Raw genomic sequence first — 11,836 nt, 5'->3', positions numbered from 1 at the left:
CCAATTCTCTTTTCTTGGCTCAATTTTTGGGACTCCTACACCCACTGGGTGCTACTGCAGCGAGGAGACAGGTGCTTCTTCATCCCCTTCATCATCAGGCTGCTGAGGCCTCATCTTCATCCTCTTCATCATCAGGGTGGACTGCTGCAGTGGCGGACCCTTCGGAGTTCCACCATCTTCCCCCAGGTTGAACCTTTATTTGCCTGGGTGGGGCATCAAGACTCTGCAGAGGTAGTGGGAGATTGAGTTGCGGCCCCAAAGATCCCAAGAGGGGGTGCCTGTGCGCTCAAGCCCATGAGTGATTCTGAGGAACAGGACGGTGGTCAAGCTGCAGCTCAACAACAGGCCCTTCAGGCTCCGGTGCCTCCAGTGCAGCCACAGGTGGCTGCTCCACAACAACTCCCTCAAGCCCAAGTGGGTGGTCAAGCTCCAGTGCCGCCCGTGTCACAGCCGATTGCTCAGCAAGGACTTCCCATCATGGCCCAAGCACTTGCCCATGCGGCCCTGCAGCCCATCCCCGAGTTTGACGTGTCGGGCCCACCATCCAGCATTTGGCCCAGGTGGAAGAGGTGGGTTGACCGCCTTGATATGTACTTTAGGGCCGCACAGGTGACGGTTGATGACAGCAGGGTGGCAACGATGCTGTACTCGGCGGGGCCTTCGGTCCAGGAGATTTTTGAGTCGCTTCCAGCAGGGGATGGCTCCTACGGTATGGCAAATACTGCCCTCCAGGCTCACTTTCTGCCTCTTGCCAACTCGGACTATGAGAGATTTGTAATGCTGTCGGCCAAACAAAAGGAGGATGAAACGCTGGACACTTTCTATGGACGCCTGTGCCGCCTCTCCCTGGCATGCGCGTGGGGAGACGCGGAGGACATGATACGCTCCATGCTGATCCAGGCCTGCTCCTCGGGCAAACTCAGAAGGCAAGTCCTGAGGGAGCCGGGAATCACCCTACCCTGCATCCTCAAGCTGGGCCGGTGCCACGAGGTGGCGGAGGCTCGGGCAGCCAGGATGGAGGCGGGGTCCCGCTCAGTCAAGTCTGATGAGGTGTGTGCCATGTGGTGGGGTGGTCAAGGATCGGGAAGGCCTGGGGCAGGACCCCGTGACAGAGCAGGAAGAGCAGGTGAATCTTGCCAGAAATGCAGATACGACCTTCCCACCCGACTGAGTGTCCGGCGGCCGGAAGAACGTATGGCAGGTGCGGACTGCCTGACCATTTCTCAAGGGTGTGCAAGGCAGCCCTGCCCGTGATGGTGCCGAGAGGCCTGGCTCGGACCGGGTTTCAGTGCCAAAACCGCCCACCAAACTTGGCCGAGGTGGACCAAGGCGGGGAAGATGCCCACGTGGAGGAGGCCGACGAGGAAGAGGAAGAGAACATTTTCTTTGTCTCCAGTGTGGGGATCCTGAAGGGCAAGAACAGGAGACAACCGAGGTGCGTGGTGGAAGTCAATCAATCGCCAGTCCCGGTCCTGGTAGACACTGGAGCATCGGTCAATGTGATGGCCCGGGGGCATTATGATGCTCTGGACTCGCCCCTCAAGCTCTCACACCGAAAGCTCGCATATTTGCATTTGGGGGACTGGAACCAATCCCACTGGACGGTGCATTCGTGGCAAAGGTGGAACATGAGGGCTTGCAGATCAAGGCCCGATTCTACGTAACGCCAGTAAGTACCGACACTCTCCTGAGCTGTGCCGCCGCTGAGGCTCTCGGAATTGTCAGCTTCGCATATTCAGTGTACCTTGAGGACATTAATGATCTGCTCGATAAGTATCCCGCCCTCTTTAGTGGAATTGGATGGATGACTGGTGACCCGATGAGGTGGCATATTGATGACTCTGTGCAGCCCATTGCCCTGAAACACTGCAGGGTGCCGTTCCACCTCCGGGAGCAGGTGGACAGGGAACTGGATAACCTTGTGAGCCTCGACATTATTGAGAAGGTGGAGGGCCCGACTCCCTGGGTATCCCCGATTGTGGTGGCGAGGAAGCCCAAGCAACCTGAATCTGTCCGTATCTGTGTAGACATGAGGCCGCCCAACAAGGCCATTAAGAGGGAGCGGCATCTCACCCCCACCATCGGTGACATTATTGCAGAGGTACAAGGGGCTTGTTTCTTTTCCAAGCTGTACCTCCGGACGGGCTATCATCAGGTAGTCCTCCACCCGGAATTGAGGTATATCACCACATTCACCACTCACCGGGGGCTATACCGCTACAAGAGAATGAGTTTCGGGGTGTCATTGGCAGCGGATGTGTTTCAGAATATCATCCGAGGCGCCCTCGCAGATCAGGAGGGTGTGCTAAACATCAGCGATGATATCTTGGTGTTTGCAAGGACCGAGGTGGACCATCTGAGAAAGCTGGCGAAGACGTTTGAGAGACTGCAATCGCTAGGCCTCACCCTTCATAGGAACAAATGTGAGTTCCTGCACCCATCCATCGAATTCTTTGGATTCGTATTCAAGGAGGGAGGGGTATCACCGGACCCGAAGAAGGTCCAGGACATCAAGAAGGCACAGCCACCCGAGTCGGTTTCCGATGTGCGGAGCTTCCTCGGCATGGTCACCTACTGTGGGCGGTTCATTCAAAACCTCACCTCTAGATTTGAACCCCTTAGGGCTCTAACAAAGAAGGAATCCACCTGGCACTAGGGCCCACTTGAGCAAGCGACGTTCGAAGAAATGAAAGGTGCCCTGGCAGCTGAGGACACAATGGCATTTTTCGACCCGGCGTTACCATCCGAGATCATTGTGGATGCCAGGTAGACCGTGATGGGGGTGTCCGGCCAGTGGCGTACGCCAGCAAAGCGCTGTCCGAGACCGAACATAGATATTCACAGATTGAGCGTGATGCTCTGGCGGTCCTTTGGGGCTGCAGGCACTTCCGGCTCTATGTCCTGGGACGCCTGGTGACGGTTGTGACTGACCATAAGCCCCTGCTTTCCATTCTGGCAGGGTCATCCTCAAAGCCACCGGCCAGGATCGAGCGGTGGATGCTCGCTCTTCTGGAGTATGGCGTCACCTTGGTGTATCGGCTGGGGGCCAACAACGCATTAGACTATCTCTCCCGGCATCCGGGAGCACGTGGGGGAGTAGAATATGACACCTGTGCTGAGGAGGCTGATGATCATATCCAAATGGTGGTGGAAGCGGCCACGCCGAACGCAATGCCCTTGTTGGAGCTTGATGCGGCAGCTGCCGAGGACGAGTGTTTCCAAATCCTAAAGCACTCCATGCAGCAGGGCTCCTGGAGGTCAGTGCTGGAGTCCTTGGCAGGACGGACTCAGGAGGCCAAGACGGGGCTAGAGCAGCTATGGAAGATCAAGGAAGAGCTGTCCTTCTCGGCATCGGGCCTGCTGCTTCGAGGCGACCGGATAGTGGTCCCCCAGTCCAAGGTAAAGGATGTGATCACCCTGGCCCACCATGGACACCAGGGTGGCGCAAAGACCAAGGCAAGGCTGCGGATGAAGGTTTGGTTCCCCGAACTGGAGCGGAAGGTCGGCGACTTTGTGGCGGCATGTGTCTGGTGCCAGGCGGCATCTCCATTGCAACGAGAGCTGGCCATCGAAGAGATGCCCTGGGGCACGCGGCCCTGGGAGGTGGTCCATGCAGACTTTGGATCAATGACCGTAGGCACCCACTTCCTGGTGATCGTTGATGAGTATTCACGGTATCCGGAGGTGGAGTTTGTGGAGTCTGTGGCTTTCGAGCACGTGGTGTTGGCCGTGGAGAAGGTGTTCACGGCCCATGGATTCCCCCACGCATTGTGTTCGGACAACGGCTCGCCCTTCCAGAGTGAACGGTTCTCTGAGCTGATGGAGAGCTGCGGGGTTCAGCACCGGAAGGCATCCCTGTTGTGGCCCAGGGCAAATGGAGATGCTGAGAGACTAATGCGGACACTGAATAAGACCTTCAGGATCGCACAAGGGCAGGGACAGTCCCTCCAAAGAGCTCTGTATCAATTCCTGCGGGTGTACCGCATTACCCCACATGCATCCACGGGGGTGGCTCCGGCCAAGGCCCTGTTCAAGCGCTGCCCGCGGGGTTTACTGCCCAAAGTGGGGGAGAAAAAGCCTGGGGTGATTGACAACCAACAGGTCGAGGTGGACCGGCGGGTGAGGATCGATTAGGAGAACTTGCGAAGGGGCCTCCGCCCACAACGGCTGGAGCCAGGAGACGAGGTCCTCACCCGCAACAGACACCCCCATGGGAAGCTCTAACTCGCCTATGAGCCGGAGCCATTAGACGTTGTGGCCGTAAAGGGGTCCATGGTGACTGCCTCCGATGGAAGGTTTGCCGTCACCCGGATTGTCAGCTTCTTCAAGAAGCTGGGGGATCCCAGAACTGAACCCCCCTTGGAGCCAGACTTAATGGACATGCCAGATGACGGAGGAGGATCTCCTAGCATACTCGAGTCCCCTGTCCGGGGGACGTCTGTGGAAGGACTTCCCGTGCCGGAGGTAAGCGGGAGGTACCCCCAGAGGGCTGGGCGAGGGAAACCCGCTTACCTCAGCGATTACGTGCTGGGACATTTGGCTGATCAACCTGAGTCCGGGGACTGTCGAGTAAGGGGACCCAGGTGGTTGACAATAAAGGGGTTTTTGGGCAAGTGGTGTGTGAAATGTTGCTGTTAAGCGTTTTGTGCGGTTTGCAGTGTATAGTAGTAAAGCATTTGTTTGTCCTCCCGAAAAAGGAGGAGTGTGGCGCTGCCCCGTAACAGGACGCTCACGCGGCGGTGTGACGTTGCACGCCGCCACGTGCTGTATAAATAAACGGGGCGTTCCCGGCCGCGTCAGAGCGACCGGGAAGCCCGAACTGTAAGGACGTGTGGTCCTTACAGGGTGGGTGCTTACGGGCATCGCGTGGGGGCGCTGCACACACCCCCAACAGGCCTGCGCTATTGCTTGAGCCACTCATCTGTTGACATTAACCAAAAGTGCATCACAACCCATATAATAAGTACAATGGGAAAGAAAGGAAAATATGTCGAGCATTCCACAAAGTGTTGTGAGTGCTGTATCTTTTTGCCCTTGCCCTATATATTTTGATTTTATTTTTTCAGTAGATCAAATAATGTTCTGTGGGACCTCGAATCCACAGGTTTTGCTACCATGGATATCGCCCAGATTTGCTTGGACTAGTAGTTGATGAAGAGTTTAGAAAACCTGCAAGCATCTGCTAGCCAGTGTTATGTCTCTTATGATATTTTGTATCTTTTTCTTTACTCCATGGTGTTTCAGAAAGAAACACATTCATAGGATCGTCCAATAGCCGTGGAAGTGCCACTAATGGGTTCTTTTCAACAGAGTGTGTGCAATAGAAAATAAACCAGGCGATCAAAGGGGTGAAGTGGGACATGAATGTGTGACGAAAAGTTTAGTAAAGGGACAAGCCAGGGATGTTTACACTGGGATGTCGGTGCACCTGGGAGGGGGCGTTCAAGAATAGGGGCACTTTCGTTGGAGAGTGTGAGCCATTTCAGGTTGAAGGACAGAACCTTATTGAATCAAAGGATGCTGGTGCTGTTTTTGATTTCAAGGGTTAGGGAGTTCCAATGGAGAGGTGCAAGGAGAGAGAAGGAGCAGAAACGGGAGGCTGAACATGGTGAGTGAGAAACAGTATGATTGAGAACAGTGTTGGGATGGGCACTGCGAGGCAGGGTGAAGCAGGGATGGAAGCAGGCAGGTAGGGCATTGGTAGCCCATAAATACATCTGAAGACCAGCAGCAGGAACTTGAAGAGACAAAGATTGTGTGCAGGGAGCATGCCAGCATGGAGGCAGGGTGAAGAGGTTGGTGAAAATCAGTGGAGATTGTAGAGGGTATGGGTTGCAAAACTGAGAATATTGTTGTGGGGTGCAAATGAGTAGAGTGATAGGCTCAAGCAGTAGTCAAGCTAAGTTCTAGAGTGGAGAGGAGAGTTTTAGTGGAATAGTTGGTAAGAAGAGGATGGATCATCTTGATTTTCAGTACGTTGATTCTAACAGCAGTGACGGTAGATGTGAAACATTGTTGGAGCTTGAGATTGCTGTCAGAGGGAACTCAGAGATTGTGTGCCTTTTGGTAAGCAGTAGAATGACAGGGGAAACAGATATAGGCCAGGGGAAGAGATGGGGCATTCTGTGCTGGGAGTTAGGTGACTGCTGCCTTATGCTCATGTAATAATGGAGATGAAGGTTGCACCAGGTCTGGCCACGTCCCCACCCATTCATGAGTATGCACGAAGGTACAAGCTGAGAACGGGTCTAAAAACTGTTAGCAAAACACTAGTGGCAGCTGCCATTAAGACTAGGTTAGGTTGTTTGACACAATTAGGGAGAAAAGTAGTTTGCACTCAAATGAGTAGGAGGGTTGCAGAATACCCGGATGGGGTTACACAAGTAGTATAGACATGACTAGGTTGGGGGAGGGTGCAGGTTGCTGCATTCACGGGTTGGGAATAATGAACGGTGGCATGCATGCAAGACATGAAGAGCACAATATGGTGTAGAATGAACAGAAGTACAGCCATTAATCAGACCAAACTCAGTAAGGCCTCAATTCTGAAATACTGCAGTCTGACATAAAATTGCTTAAATCAAGATTCCAGGCCCCACAATACTCAGACGAGTCCCAAGCATCAAGGTCAGTGCGCTAGGCGAGTTGTGTTTTGCAAGCTGAAAGCACACCAGATAACATTTCCCAAGGTTTAATTAGTTTCAGTTGGTAATCATGAGAAATAGAGATATCCTTGAATGCCAGGTGCAAGTAGCTACCATGCCAATGGATCCCATAATGAGTGAACACACAGCACCGCAAGTGGCTGCCGAACGGAAGCACACACGTAAGGATAGCAGGAAATCTAATAAATAGATGAAATTATGCTCTGAACAGTGGTCCCCTAACACGTAACCCAAACAATGGTTATTTGTTCCAGGCCCAATTAGATAATGCCCCTGCTATTTTCTTAGTACATTCAGACATAGAGACAACATGCCAAGGCCACAAATGGACTGGCAGTGTGGGGTGCATTTAAAGGCCCCAAACAAAAGACAGGATTTTAAACACAAACAAAAAACAGCCTGCCCTTTGTTTTTGTTTTTTTAAGCAAAATTAAAGAGACATGTGTAAAGGGGCCTACCTGTCATTACTAATGGATAAGCACCATTTTAATTTACAAAAAAGGAGGATTCAAAGATCCCTGTCAAGGGGAAAACAGGATTTTCAAACATTGAAAACAAAAACGGCCTGCACAGGTATGTGAAAATAAAATGCACTTTGAAAAAGTAAAACAAAAAAAGTAATCACTGCTCTCAGAAAAATGTCAGGAAAACAAAACATGATGTGCGGGTTGACAAAAAGCAATGTATATATGTTTCACCTACAAAACTCCAGTGACATTTGGAAAAGCCACTTTGTCTTCATGGAAAATGTCAGCCCCAGGCAGACCCTTTTGCAGGCTGTGGGCAAAACTTCACAAGGAGATCTCCCACTCCCGGCCTGTATGTCAAATCTTCCATCTAATGACAAGCCGCAATAAAATGTCCTGCGAAATGTGGCAACATGCAGTGTTCTGAAGACCTGCTGGCTCTGAAAGCATTGCCATCAAGAAAAGTTACCCTTGGCTGGAGCATGATTAATATGTGTGAAAATGAGGGCACCAACTTCAAAGAGCAAGCTTCCAACACAAAGGAGACTAATAAAAACTCTGTGTACGGGTTGACCAAGTGAAAACAAATGGCCAAAAGGCAGGATTGCCATTTGTCTCACATGAAGATTCACAATTAATTTAAAAGGACTATTATCATTTAGGCCTTTTTCTCAGCCATCATAAGGTGGATGGATTCATAAAAGTAGCATTTTTAATGTAATTTACAGGCAATTTGGGGCATATAAAATTCATCTACCAGTGAATCGGGGAACTGTAATGGCCAGTTCAACTAGGTTTCTGGCTGATCTGAACATGTTCCGAATGTGAGAGTTGGTGAGCGGGTGGAAAATGAAATTGGGGTTATTTGCTTAATAACTTACATATTCATAACGGTTGTGCTTTTTATGGAAACAGCAGAAAGGTGCCACATGGCCGTGCAACATGGTACAGGATTTGGTGGTTGGTTTATCTAATTCTCCATGATTAGCTGAATTAGAAAATATGTTTATTATGGAAGTTTCTAGTAAAATAATAAAGTTGTGATACATAACTAGTTTTTGCGAAAGGGTTGAAAGGAGAACAACGGGGGATTACACATGGGAATTGCCATATGTTGCTCCAGACTCCTAAACCAATCCTGACTTGGAGGCTGGTTTTGGGAGGAGAGAGAATGGTAACTGTCCAATCCTAGTGGCAAGAATTATTGCAGGGTACTTCCCAAAGATTATAAAATTGGTGGTGTCATTGCTGCTTTATAAAGGAGATTGCACTAAGACAGACAGAAAGGCAATACAGAGAGAAGAGACAAACCATCAGGAAGGCTGCTGAAACTTAGCATCTGGCAGCTGCAAGGAGACACCAGAGGAGATTGCTGGGAGTGGATCTGGGTGGAGCTGTCTATCTCTAGGAAGGTCTCAGGCTGACTGGGTCCTATAGTGGAGAGCAGGAGGCCATCTTTGAGAGTGGAGTGACCATACCCCTGCCCTATCTTTCCAGAGTGTCCTGGGATGCAGCTGGCTTTTCTGAACCTTAAACAGAGGCATGCTTTGCAAGTATAACTGAGCCCTGGGAAATCAAAAGGTGGGGGGAGTCTGCTTGCCTTGAATCCTTTCCCTTTGTAGTGGGCGGGGGCAGAGAGGGGGCAATCCATGGATATCCTTAGCCTATTTGAACACAAATATTAATTTAATGAATTTGCCATTTGGCAGAACACTACGGTGAGTTTTGTTAAAATCTGAAATTAACAAAGCTCACTTCCCAGTGTGAGTTGAAAACTATAGCCTATACATTAATTGGGTACTCCTTGTTGTCCAGCTGAATTCTACTTCTTTAAGGAAGAGGGGTGTCTTTGTTCTTAAATCAGTCCAACCTTTTTATCCAGCTTACCCAACACAGGCCTTTCAGTAAGAGGGGTCTGAATTCCAAAATTCCCCAAATCATTCCACTTATTCTGTCTGAATTCCCAACATAGACCAAAGCAACGGTGGGGGGAAGCGTCTAAAAACAAACCGCTAAATCACCCTGTGTTTATTTTAAATCAAAAGTGGGGGCAAAATCATAATTGTATTTGTACCACTCTTGAAATCTTACTGCAAGCCTTTTAAGCCTACAGGAAAATCAAAATCGCACAACATTACACTATTATTGCCTTCGTGATTGATCAGTGTAATAATTTAGTAAACTGAAATTTGCAGAAAGTGAAGAATTGTGATTGCGTTCATTTTAATTTCACTTGTGTGATTTATTTATGCTGAGAGAAGTTGATTGTGTTGTGCCACGGATAAAGTGGTGTTTGACGTTTTTGTTAATTTCTATTACTTTCAATTTAAATTAATATCAATACATTCCCCCCGCACACCGGCCTGGTTCTTGGCTCATTGTTAGCTCAGAGGAGAGGGATGCAAGGGGCATGATATGTGTCTGAGATAGGGCTAAAAAAGAATCTGTTACACAGTTTGTTGCATAACCAATTCAGTGGGGTGGGAAGGAACTCCCTTTGTTGAAGGCGTCTTCTCAATAAACCGTCACAGCAAATAAGATCTTGGGTGAGGAAACAGGAAGAGAGTAACTTCTTTAAACTGGATCATAGCGGTCCACCCACCTCTTCTTCCTCACCACGCAACTTGGCACAGCATAAAAGTGCTGAGGCCAGATGATCACATAAATAGCCAATCAAACCCTGTTCTTCTTATCGACTAGTGTAGCAGAATGCCAACCAATAGCACGTTAGACTGAAATGTATCATTTGAAGATTGAACCTAGAAGGAGTTATTAGTTGTAGAAGAACCAATAGCAAAAGGTTCACTTATAGAAAACTATATGTTATATACTCTATCAACAAATCAAGTGCGGGAGTAGACTTTTTTAATGATTATACTAACTATACAATCAGCTATGATGATTTCATTTCTTAAAAACCTTGTTCCTAACAGTATTTTGAGATTGTCCTTTGTATACTCTCCCAGCGGTCATCTGTATCAGAACAAAGCTGTGTTTTCTCGTGCTCTTGGAGTTACTCTGTTTATTGAGATTTTCTCTTTATTGGCATATTTGGGCCTATATTACCACTCAACTAAGCTAAAACAAAGTACCATTCACTGGTGGACTACTGAGAGATAGTCAGAGATCTTAGAGGAGAGGTACAGGGTGAAGACAGGAAAGGAAAAATAATATTTACAAATCATCGGTGAAGAAGATGTAGGAAGACCCAAATAAAGAGATGAACTTGCTGAAGGATGAACAGTACAGGGTGAAGATTAGTGGAACAAGGGCAGGGCAAACCCCTCTAGGAGGAGTTGGTATCAGAGATATCCTTGTTTTGTGAGATGGAGATGGTGTCATCGAAGAGGTGGGCAGCCATTTAGTTAAGTCCCTTAGATACTGAAGTTGGAGAAGGCAGGTAGGTAGAGGGGCAACTGGTTGAAGGCTGGAGGATGTCTGTGAGGATGATAATGGAAGAGGCCTTGAGGTGGTGCAGATTAGTGAGAAAACTGGAGAAAACAATGAGGGCAATTTCTGTGGAATACCATCTGTAGAACCCAGAATGAAAGAGTTCACATATTCCATTACTTTCCAGATAACTGATGATCCTGTTGAAGACAACATATTTCAGGAATAATAGTAATTTCAGAAAAGATGTGATTCAAACAAAATGCACACACAAAGGAATTCCCAGGTATTGCGCTGGGAGGGAACTCCTTCTTCATTTCATCTGGCAGATGCCTAGCCAGTCCTGTTTTTTCTTTGCATTCTGGGACTTGAAATTTTTGTAAATCATTATAAATCCATGATTGTAAATCCCAGAATGCAAATAATATAACAGTACTGGATGAGGATCTGTGTAATAATGCAGGGCATGCATACTAGTTTAGCTGTAATTGCTGACCATGAACTGTGAGATCTGTTGCTCCATAGCACTGCACAGTCACCATAGGAATTTCAGAGCAGGCATTGATTGTGGCGCCTCTGGCAGTGCTGACGGTATCATGTCTGCTGCCCTGCTCTAGTCTTTTCTTTATCTTCTCAGGAACACGATAACACTGACAAATTGTATGTCACATTTCCATAAAGGTTGTGACTACAGCACTGTAGACAGTAAGAACAATTTATTTTTAACAGACGTTGTAATCCAGTTGAACTATATAGTTAAGTTACAATAAAAAAGGTGTTATTACATTTGTTGCTATAAAATAGCTCACTGTGGACCCCTTGCTCACTGTGCTCAGAGAGGCACAGCTCCACCTCGCTGATGAGGCCCAACAAGGCTGAAACACATGTCTGGGGTTGCTGTTGGTTCTCTTGTTCCAAAGAGAATTGCCATAGCATTACGTTGCAGGACAAAGACTGATATGCAAATGGTTATTTCCCTTCTGTGAAAGGTACAGTGAGCTAAAGTATGGCTGTGGACTCTCGAGTGGGTACCTTACCAAAGAACAGGTCATTTAGCCATGTTTGTTCTCACAGAGGGGCACCAATGACTATATTTTGATTGTTTAAGGGACTTAGGTTTAGGGACCCTAAGTTTCCTAGGGTCATCATGATGTAGACCCTTGTTCACCGAGCTCAGAAAGGCACAGCTCCACCTCACTGATGAGGCTCAACAAGGCTGAAACACGTGTCTGTGGTAGCTATTGGCACTCTTGTTCACAAGAGAATTGCCATTGCATCTCAGTGTTGGACCGCCCATGTGGGTGGGACAAAGAC

Source organism: Ambystoma mexicanum, chromosome 4q, assembly GCF_040938575.1.
Source record: "Ambystoma mexicanum isolate Mex_15411 chromosome 4q, UKY_AmexF1_1, whole genome shotgun sequence".
Classification (NCBI taxonomy): domain Eukaryota; kingdom Metazoa; phylum Chordata; class Amphibia; order Caudata; family Ambystomatidae; genus Ambystoma; species Ambystoma mexicanum.
This window is presented reverse-complemented; position numbering follows the sequence as displayed.